Genomic DNA, 19,723 nt, shown 5'->3' with positions numbered 1-19,723 from the left:
AGAAATGGGCTTTGTAATGGTTGGGATTGAAATTAAGCTTTAAGTCTTCGGATTCTCAAACAGAAATTGCTAAGTCTGCCAATAGACTAAATTGTCCAAAGCGCGCACTTATACTACAATGTTCTTCTTGTGAAAGGGAAAACTTACCCAATCAGCATATATTATTATAATAAATTTTTTTTTTTTATTACTTAGATTCGCCCGGACAAGAGTCTAATCAAGAAGGTTTCTCAAAATTAAAGTAGAATAGTCCATTTAATCAGAAAGACAGAATCTTTAACCAAGATATTACAATTCATTGTAGAACTAGATCAAAGGTTCATATTACAACAATTGTCTCCATATTTCACCACTGCCTTTCATCCCATTCTTTTACGCATATCACTTCAAAGCTTTTGGTTTATTTATATAGCTAATACATGCTAAATAGAACTTCAATTTCAAAAGTCTCCATACATGACAATGGGGCTCCTCACTTGGAATGTACCATCATCCCATATTAAAGAAGCAGAGACTATTTGTTTTTCTATTGTTCCTTCAATTGTGAGCGCAAACGATAGCTTTTGTTTGAGAAATGTGAATGATAGAACATTAGGGTTCACTCTGATACTAAGTCCATGTGGGGAGGTCACGATAGCTTTATACGTAGATGTTGATGATCCAACATTGGTGACGGTCCGATTGAAAACATGACTTATTGAATTCGAGAGTGGTGTGGATAGAGCAAAAGAAGGATAGTTTAAATCCAAACTTTTTTCATCAATTTCTTTAGAACAGCTACTTTTGTCCCGAGTAACATCTTGTAATAGCTTGGTATTATATCCTTGTGCACACAAAAAGTTTATGTAGTCCAGTGCATCAATATCATATATTAAGCCAGGATTTGGAGCCTCAAGAGGATTAATATTGCCTGCACCATATGCAAATTCAGCATCGGGGTTCTTTTTAGCACTCATGGGATCAGCTGCAAGTTATACACCGAATTGGAGTGAGTTGATAATGATTAAAGATTATGGTCTACATCAAAATTGAGTAATGCTGGAGCACAATATTTTTTAGAACTATAGTTTCACATAAAATTGAAGTAACATCATTTACCCTTATGTTCATCACTAACAAGCACAATATTGTCTTTACACTTATTGATTAAAATTACCGAAATTGGGGACTGTATAAGGTTAGTACCAGTAGTCATAAGAGCAGATCTAATAAAGGCTGGTGACCATGTGGGGTGAAATGATTTGATGTAGGCAGCTACTGCTGTAGCATGTGGGCAAGCCATTGATGTCCCTGAGATTATATTTTATGAGCTTGATCTCTTATCAAATTCAACACTAGAAATTGGGGAAATTGGAGACCATGCAGCTAGAATGTTAACTCCAGGAGCAGCTAAATCCGGCTACAACAACCCAAAATCATGATAAAGGTATCAATGAAATAAATAGTGCAAGAGCGCAAATGTAAATAAAATTTTTAGTAAGGCACAAAAGTTCAATTTAATTCCTTAGAAACTAAACCTTACATTCCCCAATTAAATTCAATCACGTGACACATTTTATACAGCATTGATCAATGTTATTACATGGTTAAATTTATTGGAGAACCTAAGTTTTAACACCTTACAAGGAATTTTGCCCAATTTTTTATTATTAGCAAGCTGATTATTAGGAAAAAAAAAAAAAAAAAAAAAAAAAAAAAAAAAAAAAGATTAATAGCAAGTTACCTTGAGAATGTTGTGTGCAGCTGGATTTGGGCCTCTTGATGAGGAGGGGGCTATGTAAGGGGCCAATGTATCTTTACTTTCATTACTCCTAAGAATAGTCGCAGTTGGGCTCCTGTAAATTGTGGATGTTTATTAGGAACTTAGGATTAGTATGTCTTGTAAAGTCCTTAATTGTCTAAGGTAGTTTAGATTAATACCTTATCGAATTTAGGTACGTGCAAATCTTGCCACCATTCTCAAAGCTAAGCACAGATGCAGGGAAGGGAAAAGTCCTGGTTCCAGAATTGGGGTTTCGGTCTTGCGTCACAGCACCAACTGCACCGGCTAAGAATGGCCCAGACCCATCACTCAGGGTATCGCAAAGTACAATTTTACCTTTCACCAAATTTTGGTCCAGTGAATAGTTCTGGCAATACCTTCATTTTTACCAAAAAAAGTTTCCTTTTGTTAACTACCAAGTTGAAGCACAAAAATATTTCAACTACTAGTTTGATAAGAGTTGTGCAAACACAGGTAATTGTTAAACTTATTTTCATTGTCTATAGCATAGGGTCCATAGAGATTTTTTCTTTTTACTTTTCAGTTACCTGAGGTCGTCCTCTGATGTGGTGTTTCGTGCATCCCTACTATAAATTATTGGATACATATCATTCTTGAGATTAAATGTATTAATTGAAGTTCCCTACACACACAAAAAATATTCTCCAAATTAGTTTAATATTTTTTTGATAGAAAATTAGTTTGACAGTTTAAATTTTATTGCATACACTTTTTATGCTAGATTATAACATACACTCTCATGCATGAAGACATATTATCTTTATGTGAAAGCAAGGCCTAGTAAATCAAATGCACTGGATAATTTCACCCAAAAACAAGGAAGTATAGATTTTAATTAATTACCTCTTAGATCATTCAGCAAAATGAAAAAAAAAATACCTCATAGATTTTGTTGTTGCCTAATTGGACCTCAGTGGAGAACTTTCGATCAATGGTGCTTGCAGCTACAGAAAGAGACCACGGGGAGAAGTTTGTGATGGTTACTGGACCAGGACCGTCGTTACCAGCAGAAGCTGATGTTAATATTCCATTTCTCATAGCATGAAATGCTCCAATGGCAATTGGATCTGTGAAATAGTTCCTGGGATGTCGACCTCCAACGGAAATAGATATAATGTCAACCCCATCAGCAATGGCATCATCAAATGCTGCAAGAATGTCAGCATCAGAACACCCATTCAACCAACACACTTTGTACATGGCAATTCGTGCTGATGGAACACCTCCTCGTGCTGTTCCCAACCCAAACCCATCTAGGCTTGCCATGCTAACTATGTTCCCAGCTGCTGTTGATGCAACATGTGTCCCATGGCCATCCGAATCTCTTGGAGATTTAATATCTTCTTCATCAAATTTTCCATCGGTTCGGTAATGTTTTGCTCCAATGATTTTACTGCGTTAAGCGTCACAATATTTCTTATTAATTATTTTTTGTTAAAATTCAATTTAATCTATTGACTTTTATTTTAGTGACAGAATTTATCTACAAAATTTGTTGTAGCCTAAAACTACAAACTTATTTAATAAAATAAATATTACCATATTTTTTTAAAATCTAACAATTAAATTACATATCTTTTATGCTCTTAATATATATGTCAAATTTTGTATCAATCGAATATTATTTACTATGTGATTTATAAGTTAATATTTTATACATAATTTTAAATTACAAAAACTTGTAATTTAAACAATTTATATTAATGCCATAATTATTGATTTTTAATTTTTTTTAAAATTTTGCAAACATGGAAATATAAGAAAAAAAATATAATCTAATAATTAATTTGTCAAAATTCACTTCCAATAAAAAAAATTTGAATAAAGTTGTAGCCTTATATTACAAACTTACTAAATAAAATAAATACTTACTATATATTTTGAAAATCTAATTATTGAATTACATGTTGATGCCGAACACATACTTACCTTCACTTTAAGTTAAATTGTCAATTTAGTTTTTAAATTTTATTTTTTGTCAATTTAGTCCCTTATTTCATAAAATTTGTTAGCAAATGATGGCATTTAGGCATTATTTTCATTAAAAATATAATTGAAAATATTCATAGATGTGTCATTTTATAGATTTCATTGTTTAATGAGTATTATATATATTTCAAAATAAAAAATATATATACGACTTCATTTGCTAGGGACTTTATAATTGATAAAGCTTAAACCTTAACAACTAATTTAAAAATGAAAGTAAATAAAGCCAGTGATCAAATTGAATTTTGACCTTGCTTTTCACTCCTAATTTCAATGTGTGTGAGTGTGAGTGAAGTGCACTAATAAACCTACTGATAACAAAATACCATTGGTTGGATGTTAGAGATATACTTGTTGCAAGTAAAATTGGTTAAGTCTTTACAGGTGCCCTTCCATTTGCGAGGTGGTGGACCAAATCCTTTGTCACTAAAGCTATCAGCCTCTGGCCAAATTCCTGAGTCCAAAACACCGATAATGATGTTGCTTTCTATTGTTGTTCTATCCACTTGCTTTGGGAAGCCAATGAAGTCCCATGACCTTGTTGTATGTAGCTCGTTTTGTTTGTTAGGGAACACTGACACTACACCATCCATTGCTACATATTCATTGTTACAACACTTTGTTATGGATTGCCACAATCTTTCTCTGTGTGTGTGTGTGTCTCTGTGTTTTTGGGGGGGGGGGGGGGGGGGGGGGGGGTGCCTTTTTTGGGCTTCTTGCTCAGTTAGCTCCACTACAAATCCATGGAAGCTCCTCTTGTAGCTATAGAGTAAAGATTCCGGTCCAATATGACTGTATTCAGGCATATTCATTTAAAAGGTTAAAAGTAAGAATTGGCCTCTCTTTTCTTCAAATTTAATACTTCCATTTGGGTAGTTAAAAAGTAGTTATTTTACAAACACACACACACAAAAAAAGAAAAAAAAAAAAAGAAGTTAAACATCATAATATTTTTAAAACGCAACCAGCCACAATAAAATAAATAAATTTTTCTCAAAATTTTTGAGATATATTTTGCTTCCAAACAAAGGAAAATGTAAGTATCTTATAAAGTCATTATACTACTTTTATAATCTGCCAATGACTTCTTGTAGCATGTTTGTGTAAAGGGATGATGCGCAAATCTCGTCCCTCCTGTTGCCCATATACACAATATAAGCCTGCACGCACAATATCATATATACAAGGTAGAAAATATAAAGCATGTTTAACAGTTTAAGTCGTCCACATAAAATAGAAGGCAAATTTCATAGCTATTAGGCCATTAATTAGGTTGCTAAACTGGCTTCCATAAAAAATTAATAGAGATCACCTATAGAAATATTTGCCTTCCGCCCATTCTGAGAAGCTGAGTGACCAATAAGCAGAGTGGAGGCGGCGAGGCTGAGAAGGAGAAGCCATGAAAGACTAGTGGTTTTGCTTGCCATTGGAACAAGATTTCAGCTCAACTGTTAACTCCAGCCACTTCAAAACACTATTATTCTCATGCAATATTATCCAAATGAGTCAAGTATAGTATTTAAAAAATCAAGAATTTAAGGAAAACTAAAGAGTTTTACCTTAGTTTCTAGAGATGCTGAGCCCAGAGGAAGTGTTCTTAATTTTTACTGTAAGCTAAATGAAAAACAATTTCCTGAAGGGGGTTGATGGTGCCTTGAAGTGGCGTCCAATGATGGGAAGAGGTGGTTGCATGGCCACTTTATATAGCTGGGGAATTGGGAATGATGTTTGAGAGCTTGGGCTTCAAATTGACCAAAAAATCCTCACTGTACTGTTACTAATGCTGCTATACATTTGACTTAATCATGTACTAATGCAAAGCAATAATACTCTACTAATTTTTAAAACTAAAAATTCTAACATAATACTAAGTTAGATGAGTTTTCAGCCACAAATTGTGTGAGATAAATAAGCAACAATAACTTGTAATTTAAATAATAATTACATTGTTACAAAATTCTACTTAAAATATTGACATGTAATTGGAGATTGCAATGGGTTGGGTTTAGTGGGTTTTATGATCTATCCTTATTTTAAAATTAAAGTAAGGTTTGGGAATTTTATTAATGGATTTAGGGTTATATATTTTAACTCACTACCTTTTGTGAGTAATTTGGTTTCTATATATTATATCAAAATAATGTTTTCATCCTAAAATTTGCATAAAATTTGTTTTTTGTTCTTAAACTTTAAAAATGTTCTTTTTTCATCTTTGTTTCGAGGAATATACATGTATTGTGAACTTCATTTCAAAACCTAAGTTCTTCCCCAAGGTCAGTAAAAAACCTCCCCATTTTCTATTGAGGGAAAAAAATTTGGGGATTTTTGTTAAGTATTTGGGTTAAATATTCCTTCGTCAAAAGACAAGTAGATAGCTATGAGTTGGTTAGCCATCTAAAAGATGAAAATCTATCAAGAATATTTTTGGGGTGCTCAAAATAGTAGGAAAATTGTTCTTAGGTTGGGTTAATGGACTCATGATGAGTTCGGTTGACAAAAAATTACATTTCAATGATTCAATGCATAGGGTGATAACCATTATTGTAATTTTGTTTTTTTTTTTTTTTTTTAAATAATTTCAGGATTGTGTTTGTAATGGACTCATGATGGAGTCTTTTGGCTAAATATTGCAAAAAATTGAGTTTATTGGTGATATAGGTACTGTTCAAAGTTATTCCACAAAATGAGGAAAGAGAGTGAATTTTAACAATACCTTTGCTGAAATTGCAAGAAAAAGTATGAGAGAGAAGAAAGATAAGTGATGTGACAAGGAGGGAGAAAAAATTGAATTTCAATAATGAGATTACCGAAATTTTTGCTGCCCAAAGCTGCTGCGCGCCTGTGAAATGCCGAAAGGTGTGCTAGGTGGAGAGCTTGAAAGGGAATATGAATTGTGGCAACTAAGTTGCCAAAAATGGGAGGAAAAAAAAAATTGTGGCAACCAAATTGCCGAAATCTTGGGGAGGAATTTAAAAAAAAAAAAAAAATTTGTGGCAATGGCATTGCCGAAATGGAGGAAAAAAAAATTGTCGCAATTGATTTGTGGCAATGGCATTGCCGAAATAGAAGGGTCAGATGCACTCAAATGCAATAGACTGTGAACCTGGTAAGGATGCTGCTCAGTTTGAGTTTCAAAGCTCAAAGTAACCTCAAACAAATTTAAATTACACCACAAGGTTTTGTGCTTGAATTGTTCTTTTAACATGTTTATGGTCTGGCGTGGGTTAAAAAGTGCATCTGACCCTATTCATTCTTATTGCTCTTCAGGTTCATTCTTTTTGCTCTTTGTGCCACAAATTTTTTTTTTTAAATTCCTCCCCAAGATTTCGGCAACTTGGTTGCCACAATTCATATTTTCTCCCTCCTCTTTCCTACAATTTCAGCAACTTGGTTGCCACAATTCATATTCCCTTTCGAGCACTCCGCCTAGTATAGCACTTGGGGCACTTCACAGGTAGCAGTTTTGGGCAGCAAGAATTTCGGTAATCTCATTACCAAAATTCAATTTTTTCTCCCTCCTCCATCATATCGCTTATCTTTCTTCTCTCTCATACTTTTTCTTGCAATTTTGGCAATGGTGTTGCCGAAATTCACTCTCTTTCCTCATTTTGCCAAATAACTTTAAACAGTACCTATATCACCAATAAACTCAGTTTTTTGCAATATTTAGCCAAAAGAATCTATGAGAGTTTGGTTGACAAAAAATTACATTTCAATGATTTCATGCATAGGGTGGTAACCATTGTAATTTTGTTTTGTTTTTTTTTTAAATAATTTGAGGATTGTGTTTGTAATGGACTCGTGATAAGTTCAGTTGACAAAAAATTACATTTCAATGATTTCATGCATAGGGTGGTAACCATTGTAATTTTGTTTTTGTTTTTTTTTAATAATTTGAGGATTGTGTTTGTGATCAAGATAAAGTTATAGAGCCTATCCCCCATATAAAAAGAAAAAAAGTATTGCTTTCAGACTACCTAGGGGGTGTTTGGGAGAGGAGTTTGAGTTATATTGTTTTGATGTTTTTGATATACGTGTGGGTGAAAAAAGTGTGTGAAAATATGTGTAATATTGTTTAAAATGTGAAAATGTGTGTTAGAACTTACCTTCCAAATAGCCCTAGTCATTTTCCCTAACACGGAAAAGGAAGTTTGAAAGGCCTAATAATTTTCCCTAATGCGGAAAAGGAAGTTTGAAAGGCTTAAATGTAAGGTGGCTAGGGGTGTGCATGGGTCGGGTTGGGTTAGGTTGAGGGCATTTTTTGACCCAATCCATCATGGTGTGTCAAAAAAAATTCAACCCAACCCAACCCATCATATAAGTCCAAGCCAAGCCAAGCCAACCCACATGGGTTGGGTTGGGTTGAACCCATGGGTTGGATAATTTTTTTATTACTTTATTATTAAATTAAGCAGAAAAAAAATATCACACTTGCCACCTGAGTTGATAAACAAAATATATATTAATTTATAAACTAATATTCCAACTTAGTTATAAACAAAATATGTTTAAGTATCCAACTGAGTTGATAAAAAAAATACAAATGAACTAGTATCCTAATTCACTTATAAATAAAATATATATGAGTTTCTAACTTAGTTATAAACAAAATATATTTAAAATTTTTAAATTTTTTTATTAATTATATAATATATTTAAATATATATTAAAAGAACTAATAGGATTTTATATTATATATGATCGTAAGAATTGAGGAAGTGCTCTATAGTTGGTTTTTTTTTTTAATTATTAAATATAATATATATATATATATATATGTATGTATTAAAACATGGGTGGATCGGGTCGGGTTTGACGGATTTGTAATTTTATAACCTAAACCCAACTTGACTCGTTATAATAAAAAATTTTATAACTCAACCTAACCCACCAAACCCTAAAAACCAACCCATCTTAATAGGTTGGGTTAAATCGGGTTAAGTTTAGCGGGGTGGTGAGTATTCTACACACACCTAAAGGTAGCCCTCTCTTCTGAGCCTCTCTCTTTTTGAGCCTATCTCTTTCTCTTCAGATATTCTTCTCTTTCATTATTCCACAAACTGGTCCGACCCGACTGATTTGTTAGGTCTTTTCTAGAACGTACGATAGTGGACCCTCCACATGTTTGAATGTTTCCTCTTCTAATTTTCTTAAAGGGTGGGCCGAAGAAAGAGCCACTTTTTGCATGTTTTCTTTCCTTTATAGAAACACCGTCCACGGTATTTAATTATGCGACAATTTTTTTTTTTTAAATAATGCATTTCATTCTGCAGCTATATGATTTGTTTGATTATTAAAAATATATTGCTTTCATATACACTTTTACAAATTAAGCTTTAAACTTCTATCAATCTTATTTTAATACTATACTATACTCTATGTTAAAATAGAAGAATAAACTTGCCCGTAGTCTGACTAGACATTATTTTGTATAAATTAAGGATGTTTCATCACAGTTTTGTTATGTTTTTAAAGATGGTATAGTTGGCTTTCATAAATAAAGTTTTCAGGTTTTCTTCTCAATTTCTTTTTTTAATTTTAATACAATTAAAAATTATATAGTCGATAAATATACTTCGCCTTGCTTTTATCCCAAGTGTGAATGACTGAATTTTCGGTAAATTATTATAAAAAAAAAATTTAAAAAAAAAAATTGGCACTTCACATGTAAACAATTTTACAAGTGTCTCACTGTGGCTGTGTTGCATGAATAATATTAGAGAATCATTCATGTCTTTTGAATTTCATCACAAAAGTGGCGTCATATATGTAACTTACTGGCAACTCAGTTGATAAACTTTACCATCATGATTAATGGCTAAACAACTCTCATATGTGTTTCACGTAGGGCCGGCTGAACCATTCATGTAATTAATGCAATTACCTAAAACTCCCAAAAAAAAAAAAAAAAAGCCCCAACTTTAAAATACATATATGTGTAATATTTATTTATATATTTTAATTACAAAAAAAAAAAAATAGTCCTTTTATTGGTCAATAAAATACATTAAAAAAAACCCTATTGTATCCTAAAATGCAGAAGATTAAAAGAGAAAAAACAAAAATAACCAAACTTTAACTAACAAAATTAAATTTTAAGAGATATTCATTAACTCATTCTTAAAATATATTAAAATGAAAATTAATACTGTAGGGACACGATTTTTAACGACCCAAGGACGTCATTGGGCTCGTATGTAAGGGCCCGATCAATATGATTTGTAGAGAGTGGGTTTGGAAAGGCCTGCCTTTGGGCACTAGGTTTTGGTCTGGTCCCGGTTTCATGAGCAGTCATACAAAGATGAGTTTGGACTGCATAGCTGAGCCTTGCATCAATGTAGTTTGGAAGGTTTGACTCCTCGGAATTAGTCCGAGGAGCATCACATTCTCACCATTCTTCCTCCTTCTTCCTTCTTTTTTCGGGGCCTCTCCCCCCCCCCCTCCTTTTTTCCTCCTTTTTTTCCCTTTTATACTAATATTCGATTTCCCTTCTTCATCTACGTGTCAGCTTTTCCTTGTTTGGGGCAGTTACTCGTCCTATCAATCTTCACGTCAGAATGGTTCGGAAAAGCTGGATAGCATGGTATGGGGTATGGGCCTGTCAGGTACTGGGCTCCACGTTATGGTGTTGGCAGCTTTCTAGCTTGTACTGCTCTTGTACTGAGTTTGTCCTTTTCTTCAGACGTTTTTATGAGGTGTTGAGTGTGAGATTGTCCTCAGCCACATCCTTCGGCCTTCAAGGAGCTTTCATCGCGCGTCCTCGGCAGAAGAGCTCCTCGACCTGGGCTTTGGGCCCTTAATACAAAGTGGGCTGGGACCTCAGACTTCGGGCCCCACAATAGCCCCTCAAAATCCTGCTACCCGACTTTTTAGTTGGGGAGTAGGGTTTTGGTGACGTTGGGCCCACATCATGGCTTGTTCAAATTTATGTACTCCACTAATATTTATGTTTTTACATTTACATGGGAGACGTGCCTAGTCAGGAGTCTTCATTTTTCCACTCACGTGGAGTCCTCTGACGTTTCAACAATCGAAGTGCGCCTTCCCGAGGATCTTCAGATCCTACGGTTGTGGATGGCGTGGGAAATTGAGCCCAGACCTGCCTTGTCCGTAACGCTCTTTGGAAAGCCGCACGAATTAAATGCCACCTCCCTATCCTTTATATAAGCAAGATAGGAGGTTATTCTCCTTGCATACAAACCCTTTGGCTTTCTTCAGAGTCACAAACCCTTTATCTATAGCTAGTTCCCATCTCCAGTGTTGTCTCCCCTCAGTGCAACATGTCTGAGGCTGGGGTGGAGGTGGAGGAACTTCACCCGCCGTAGAGGCACCGGACCCTTCCAAGACTCAAGGTGATGTGGTCTGGGCAGGGGAGGTACAGGTTTAAGGTGTCCTCCCACTTGGATATGGTGGGAAAGGTACCCTCCCCTCTTTCAGTCAAAATCCGAAGCAGGTTCTGGTCACACCAGTTTTTTGGTGTGTCAGAAGAAAGAATTTCCGCCATCAGCGCCGTTTGCCTTGTCACAGGAAAATCTTTGTGTAGGCTCCTCAACTTCCGATTCCCGGCACCTTTTCTTCAACGGTGCGGGCCTCAAGTTGGGTTCTCTACACCTTTTCTTCAGCTGCGCTAGCCCAAAGACGGGTTCTCTGCACCTCTTCTTCAATGGTGCAGGCCCCACGTTGGGTTCTTTGGCTGCCTGAGTTATAGGCATGTAAAAGTGTTGAGGAATGGTTTTCCTTGAACAACGTCTTGAAACAGCAGCCAACCTCTCCTCTGTACTACTTCCTCGGCTTTATCTTTATTCTCTTGTATCTTTCTTTTCGCTTATGTAGTTAGCTTTAATATAAGCTTATTCCAGCTTTTCATTATACGCTGTACTATTTCTTTGTCTTTTGTCTTAATAAAAGAGGAATTTATTTACTTGTTTTGAATATTTTTCTTTTTTGCAACAACTACTTTGTGAATGTGTGTGCTCCATGTGTGTTTTTCTTCAATGATACTTAGAGCAGGAAACCTTGAAACATAATCCGACTAACTCTAATTTACCGACATTACCAAGCATAATAACGATAATTCACAGTAAATTAAACTTAGGAAACTAACCGAGATAACAGCTGAATATTCCGTAACACGTGCAAGGAGACCGTCCGAGAACAATAAACTCTGAATAATTCATCCGAGGGGGTAACCGAACAGTAAGGGACTCCGATTGTGTTTTTGGTAACATATTGCTCTATATTGCATCAATCCCCTTGGGTACCGAGGATCCGAGAGCAGACTTGGGAATCCCTGTAGTTTTAGGGATTAACCCAATCGTTAATGGAGAGTTCTCTTCGGATAGTTCTCTTCGGATAGAGTTTCCCCATAGGCTTGAGTCCGAGGACCATGCAAGGCCTTGGTTCTGTCCAAAACTTATGATTTTTCCTTTGAGTACTTGGTTTCCCCATAGGCTTGAGTCCGAGGACCATGCAAGGCCTTGGTTCTGTCCAAAACTTATGATTTTTCCTTTCAGTACTTGGTTTCCCCATAGGCTTGAGTCTGAGAACCATGTAAGGCCTTGGTTCTGTTCAAAACTTATGATTTTTCTTTTGAGTACTTGGTTTCCCCATAGACTTGAGTCCGAGGACCATGCAAGGCCTTGGTTCTGTCCAAAACTTATGATTTTTCCTTTCAATACTTGGTTTCCCCATAGGCTTGAGTCCGAGGACCATGCAAGGCCTTGGTTCTGTCCAAAACTTATGATTTTTCTTTTGAGTACTTGGTTTCCCCATAAGCTTGAGTCCGAGGACCATGCAAGACCTTAGTTCTGTCCAAAACTTATGATTTTTCCTTTGAGTACTTGGTTTCCCCATAGGCTTGAGTCCGAGGACCATGCAAGGCCTTGGTTCTGTCCAAAACTTATGATTTTTCCTTGTATTTATTTGTTTTTCGAAGGTCAGCCCCTAGACCATGGCGGGGAGAGTTGGCTTGAGGCCGGAAGCCCCTAGAGCTGCCCGCACCGTTGGCACTGCAGGGCGTAGCCCTAGCAGAAGTTTATGTCGGAGCAACAACTGCATGTCGCTGAAGATGGAGGAAACCCCGCGAACCTCTGCTTGCTAGAGAGTTAACTCAACCGCCACTTGCGCCAACGCGCAAGCCTTCCCACAGACGGCGCCAATTGTAGGGACACGATTTTTAACGATCCAAGGACGTCATTGGGCTCGTATGTAAGGGCCCGATCAATATGATTTGTAGAGGGTGGGTTTGGAAAGGCCTGCCTTTGGGCGCTGGGTTTCGGTCTGGTCCCGGTTTCATGAACGGTCATACAAAGATGAGTTTGGACTGCATAGCTGAGCCTTGCATCAATGTAGTTTGGAAGGTTTGACTCCTCGAAATTAGTCCGAGGAGCATCACATTCTCACCATTCCTCCTCCTTCTTCCTTCTTTTTCCGGGGCCTCTCCCCCCCCTCCTTTTTTCCTCCTTTTTTTCCCTTTTATACTAATATTCAATTTCCCTTCTTCATCTACGTGTCAGTTTCTCCTTGTTTGGGGCAGTTACTCGTCCTATCAATCTTCACGTCAGAATGGTTCGGAAAAGCTGGATAGCATGGTATGGGGTATGGGCTTGTCAGGTGTTAGGCTTCACGTTATGGTGTTGGCAGCTTTCTAGCTTGTACTGCTCTTGTACTGAGTTTGTCCTTTTCTTCAGGCGTTTTTATGAGGTGTTGAGTGTGAGATTGTCCTCAGCCACATCCTTCGGCCTTCAAGGAGCTTTCATCGCGCGTCCTCGGCAGAAGAGCTCCTCGGCCTGGGCTTTGGGCCCTTAATACAAAGTGGGCTGGGACCTCAGACTTCGGGCCCCACAAATACTATAGACAAATTTATTAATAATACAACATAATTAATTATCTTAAAATATACTAAAATTGAGATTATAAATTTCTATATCAAAAGAAAAAATCTCTCAACTTTCTATCTCTCTGCCTTTCTATCTGTAGTCTTTTCTTTCTTTTCTTCGTCTTGGTTTTAGATCTTTTTATATAATCTCAGTTATTCATTTTAAGTTATATTTTTTTAAGGGTAAATTACAAAAACTTACCTTGAGGTTTGGAGTATTACCAAACACATCCAAAGGTTTTAAAAAACGACCAATTCGGTCCTTAGCCACTAACACCGTTTGGTAACCGTCAATTATTATTATTATTATTCATTTTCTTCTTCACGCCATAATTTTTTTTCTTTGTCTCTAACCACCAATTCTCTCTCTCTCTCTAATCTCTAAAACTCTCATGGCCAACACAGACCCACACGCTACTAGACTTTTGTTCTCAGTGGATCCTTCATCTTCTCATCCTCCATACTGCCGATCCAGGTTTCACACGTCCTCTATGACCCTTTAGCTTATAGATCGAAGAGTGGGTTTGGGGTTTTGAGGGAATGAGAATCGGATAGGGAATAGATGTTGTTTGGTCTTAGGTTTTAGAGAGAAAAGTGACATGAGAGATGAGAGACCATCTTTGTGGTGGGGTTGGCTGAGGTTCATCGTGGAGGAGCATGGAGGCTCTACTCCGTTTAGATCGGTGAGATTTTCAGTGAGAGTTGATGATTGAGGAGGCTTAGACTTAGGCTAATCAGAGATAGAGTCATGGAGGCTCGGCCATTGTTGGTGTTTGGTTTCTAGAGAGAGCTCGAGATCGGAAAGACAGAAAGAAGGGAGAGCTCCGATATGAGAGATAGAGAGAGAAGAGCACGGTGATAGTAGGGCAACGAGCAAAACCACTACCTGTGGTGGCAGTGATGTTCGAAGATGGAGTTACTCAAGTGGTCGGTCATAAGAGTTGCACATAGAGAGAGAGAGAGAGAGAGAGAGCTAGAGGTTAGAGACAAAGAAAAAAAAATTCTAGCATGAAGAAGAAAATGAAAAAAAATATTAATAATAATAATAATAATAATTGACAGTTTTCAAACGGTGTTAGTGACTAAGGACCAAATTGGTCATTTTATAAAACCTTTGGATGTGTTTTGTAATACTCCAAATCTCAGGGTAGGTTTTTGTAATTTACCATATTTTTTATTCTATTTGATTGACAGGACAAGGATAACACACTGTGTCTTGATTCTCATCTTTTTCTCTAAACTCAGTCATTCATTTTAAGTTATATTTTTTAAACTCTTTTTTCTTTTTTGGTGAACAATCTTTTTTTTTTAATCTTTTTAATTGAAAGGTCAAGGACAACAAGACAACACGCTGAGTCTTGATTCTTGATCTTTTTCTATAAGTTCAGTCATTCATTTTAGGTTATATATTTTAATCTACTTGATTGACAGGACAAGGGCATCACGCTGCATTTGCTCTTACACTTGCACAGTATTCTCATACTCCACAGCACTGATGCCACTGCACAGTGACAATGCACACTGCACAAAGCTTGATACTTGATAAACTGATAGGACTTAGCACTGCACTGGCAGTGCAGTCGTCAAGTATATAAAAAAGTGCAAAACAGTTTTAGGCCCCCACCAACACAGCTACAAACTCCCTAATCCACCCACACGGCCCACACCTAATATATACCCACACAAATTAATATATATTTTTTAATGCAAATTTTTACTTTATTAATTATTATACAAATTAATAATTTGATGAATATTATATCAACATACTTATATTTTATTCTAAAAAAAAACTTATTTATATTTTAATAATACTAATTTATTAAATCACATAATAAATAAAAATAAAAAATAGATTTTAAATAAGAATAGAAAATTTTAATTAATATTATTTAATTACTATTTAAACATAAAAAAGATTTCACTTACAATTTTCGTCTAAAGCCTACAGAATTGTTGAACCGGCACTGGTTCCATGTTTGGTTTCGCCAATAATGTGAAACGAAAGGATAATGTATACCCTTTTTCCAGTAAAAAGAAAGGAGGAGACATGCTTTTGTTTTTATTTTGGATTCTTATCTGGAATATATTATAAGATAAAACATGCTTTTTTTAAGTGAAAAAAAAAAAAAAAAAAAAAAAAAAAAAGGTGAAGGAAAAGAAGATTATAAAGGGCATTTCGGGAAATGTAAAAGGAGGATATGACAAATGAAAAGTGAAATAATTTTACCAAACCACAGCAGAATGTTGAAGCAAGAGAATTAGCCAAGGTTATCGATTTCGTACCGTACCCGTTGGTACGGTCGGAATATACCGTACTGTACCGATTGGTACGGTCGGAATATACCATATCGGTCAGTAATTTGATACGTTCGACCCTCCTGTTTCGTACCGGAAAAAATACCGGTCATACCGGTCAATTTCGAGCAATACCGGCCAATACCGGGCATACCTGCCGGTACAAAAAAAGTTTTTTATTTTATTTTATTTTAAAGTTTTGTAATTTTTGAATTTTTGTTAGGACAGAATGGTAACTTATTTACATTAACTTATTAGTATTATTTGTTTTATTAATATGCAATGGTAACTTTTAAGTTTTCTATTTTATTTTTTTTTTCTCCCTTTTAATTGATACTAAAGTCTAAAACCATGAATAATTAGTTCTGACTTGAGGAAATGTTTTATGGTAAACATTTATATTTATTATAATATATATATACACAGACACACACATACATACATACATACATACATACATATATATATATATATATATATTTATAAATATAAAAAATAGCGGTAAACCCGAAACGGTACACCGGTATTGACCGGTATCCAAAATATATTGTACCGGTGGCCAAACCGGTACGGCCTCCGGTACGGTATTGACATCCTTGGAATTAACTCGACTTGGCCGAATGGTCTTCTTCCACAACATAAAGTTTTAATTAAAAGCTACATCTTTACTATATTAAACAATATTTTACACATTTTTAACCTTCTAGTAAAACTCAAAACTAAAACAATAACAAAATTTTACAATAACCCAATGTAAGGTCTATAAAGGAATGCATTAGGCTTTGTATCTTAGTCCCTAAAGCTAAAACAATAGTAATCCATGGTATTACAAATTTACAAAACCATGATGGTTCATGATATTCTACATATCCTTCCCCACACAAGAAAGTTAAGGGGCTGTTTGGATGGCTTTTTTTCATCACTCAATTTCCGTCACTCAATTTCCATCACTCATCACTCATCACTCAAAGTACCACACCCATTTGGCACCATCACTCACTTGCCATCACTCAATATTTTTCACACTGTTTGTGGGCCCCATACTTGTCACTCGGTGCAGCTTTATTTTTTTTTTTTTCTCCCCAGTACCCAAAAACCAAAACTAGAAAGGGGAAAAAAGAAAAAAGAAAAGAATACCCGAAACCGAACCCAGGAGAGAAAAAAAAAAAAAGAAAAAGAAAAAAGAAGACACCTGAGACCGAACTCAGGAGAAGAAAGGGGGAAAAAAGAAGAAGGTAGATTGGTCAAAAGGTGCGGTTAAGTTATGACTAGTGGATCCCATGTGTGTTTAATTACAAAAATGTCATTGAGTTATGAGTTATGGAAACAAAGTTATGGTGGTGCCAAACGGACTTCTAGCTATGAGTCTCATCATTTTTAAGTTACGAGTTATGGAAATTGATGATCCAAACACCCCCTAAGTAATCAACTTCTCTAGCATCATAATTTGGCATCGTATGGGCCCGTTTGGTAGAGCAGTTTGAATAATATTGTTTGTATTTTTTTGAAATACGTGTAGGTGAAAAAAATATGTAAAACTGTGTGAAATGTTATTTAAAAACTGAAAATGAGTTGTAAAACAACTCTACCAAGTTATTCTATTATGCATAAAAAACAAAAAATTTGTTGGCTCTGATTTAGTCTTGAGTTTTTAACGTTGTCACGTGAATTTTTGAAACTTGGCTTCTTCTTTTTTTTCACGCCATTATTCTAGATTTTCTAGTATGTTTGTTATTTGATTTTTAGAGTTACAAATGATACTAAATTAGGTTGGTTTAAACTAAATAAAAGTTATTGTCTTTTTCGATAAAGCAACCCAATAGGGCCTATACCAAGCAATTTCTTATTATATTATATTTGTTTTCTTAGTTAGTGGTTGGATTTTAAAATTTAATATCACATGATTTGAAGAACAATTACTAATTTATGGTTGATATAAATTTAACAAAACTTAATGATATGAACTTAATTTGGAGATTTTACTCGAACAGAAACTCTTATGATGTCAAGGATTTGAAATGATATATAACACTGAGTCATTTGAAATTCTTTAAATTGAAAATTTATTTAATAATACTTATTAATTAAATATGTAATCATATATATACACATTAGTCGAACTTTCTTGCACATTGCATTTATTGGCTACTAGTTTGATTAGAAAAACCTAATCTTTATAACTAATTGCAATTGAGCAAAGGTTCAAATTACAATAACTTTTCTGTGTTTCATCACTTACTACATCATTTTTCTGCGCATATTACCTCAAAGTTTTGATTTATTAATATTGGTAATACATGTACCATCTACAGAATTTCAAAATGCTTCATACACAACAATGGGGCTCCTCACTTTGTTAGTACCATCATCCCAAATTAAAGAAGCAGTTTCTATTTGTTTATCTAACGTTCCTTCAATTGTGAGTGCAAACAATTGCTTTTGTCTAGAAGATGTAAATGATAGAACACTAGGGTTCACTTTCATGATGTACGAAGTACCTACCCATCATCTAATTTAAAAAAGAAAAAAAAAAAAAAAAAAAAAAACAAACAAATTACTCACAAGTCTTATCTAAATTGTCATTCAAAATCAACCCTATTTTTATTAATAACCTGCCATTAACTTCTTGGAGAATGCTAGTATGAATAGATGATGCACAGATTTCCCCCTTTGGTAGGTCACCCATGTACACAATGTATATCTGTACTAACAAATTTTTGCCGAAAAAATAAATTAATATAAAAAGCACCAATATATACGCATGAACTTATGTAAAGGCTTCGCCCATTCAACGTAAACCCCAAGCCCAAAATAATTTTAATTCTTGCAAAATAAATGAGTTGATTGCAACCTGTTTTTTATCACAATGCTAGCCCATGACTTATTAGATTAAAAATGACTAAAAATAAAGGCAACAATAATAGTACTAAAAGCAACTAGGCCTAGTCAAGAATTTTCTATCACAACTAACATTTCTTTATATTTTCAATAGAAATATTCACGATTTAAACCCCCCAACCCCAACTATCATTGTATCTCAAAAAAAAAAAAAAAAAAAAAAAAAAAAAAAAGTCAACAGGGCCTATTAAAGAGATATCATGCCTTTCGATCATCATTAATCGCCCCATAGCAGGGCAAGTTAAGATCAGGGCCGGCCCTAGGCTTAGGCCAATTAGGCCATTGCCTAGGGCCCCTCACTAGAGAAGGCCCCAAATTTGGGGTCAATTTTTTTTTTTTTTTTTTTTATATATAAATATTTTTGGGAGATATTAAAACATTTTAGTTTACATATTTTTCACTATTAAGAAGACTCAAATAATTAAATAATGCTAGAGATAGAGATAAGACAAATTTAAATAAATAGGTCTTACAAATAGATGTGTTACTAATCACAAGTAATTCAAATAGGAAAATGTTAAAAATACTATAAATTTTATAACATAACTTTTATTTTTTAATTATTTTATACAAGATAAAAAATCTACCCTATCCTAATCTAAGTGTATATATGTGTGAAACTCTCTTCTAGAGACTTAAATCTCGGTCATTGCCCCCCACACCCCACAAGAACTTATACTTGTGGAGTGATCACTGTACCAAGAGTGCGTGGTGGTCTCCATAATTTTTATAATTTGATGTGACAATGAATATGATTAATAATTTTTATAATTTGATGTGACAATAAATATGATAGGTAGATTTCAACAAACTATTGAATGCATTTTTGAATGAATATTTGTGATTGGTGATATATCTTTGTAATTCTTATGTTGTAA

General features: G+C 34.9%; 1 pseudogene; it reads right to left on the bottom strand.

The window, feature by feature from the left end:
- Window positions 1–226: 226 nt before the first annotated feature.
- On the bottom strand, window positions 227–5,430 carry LOC126697603 (cucumisin-like; annotated as a pseudogene).
- Between the last annotated feature and the right edge of the window lie 14,293 nt (window positions 5,431–19,723).

The sequence above is a fragment of the Quercus robur genome, chromosome 8 (genome assembly GCF_932294415.1).
Source record: "Quercus robur chromosome 8, dhQueRobu3.1, whole genome shotgun sequence".
NCBI classification, from domain to species: Eukaryota; Viridiplantae; Streptophyta; class Magnoliopsida; order Fagales; family Fagaceae; genus Quercus; species Quercus robur.
This window is presented reverse-complemented; position numbering and strand designations above follow the sequence as displayed.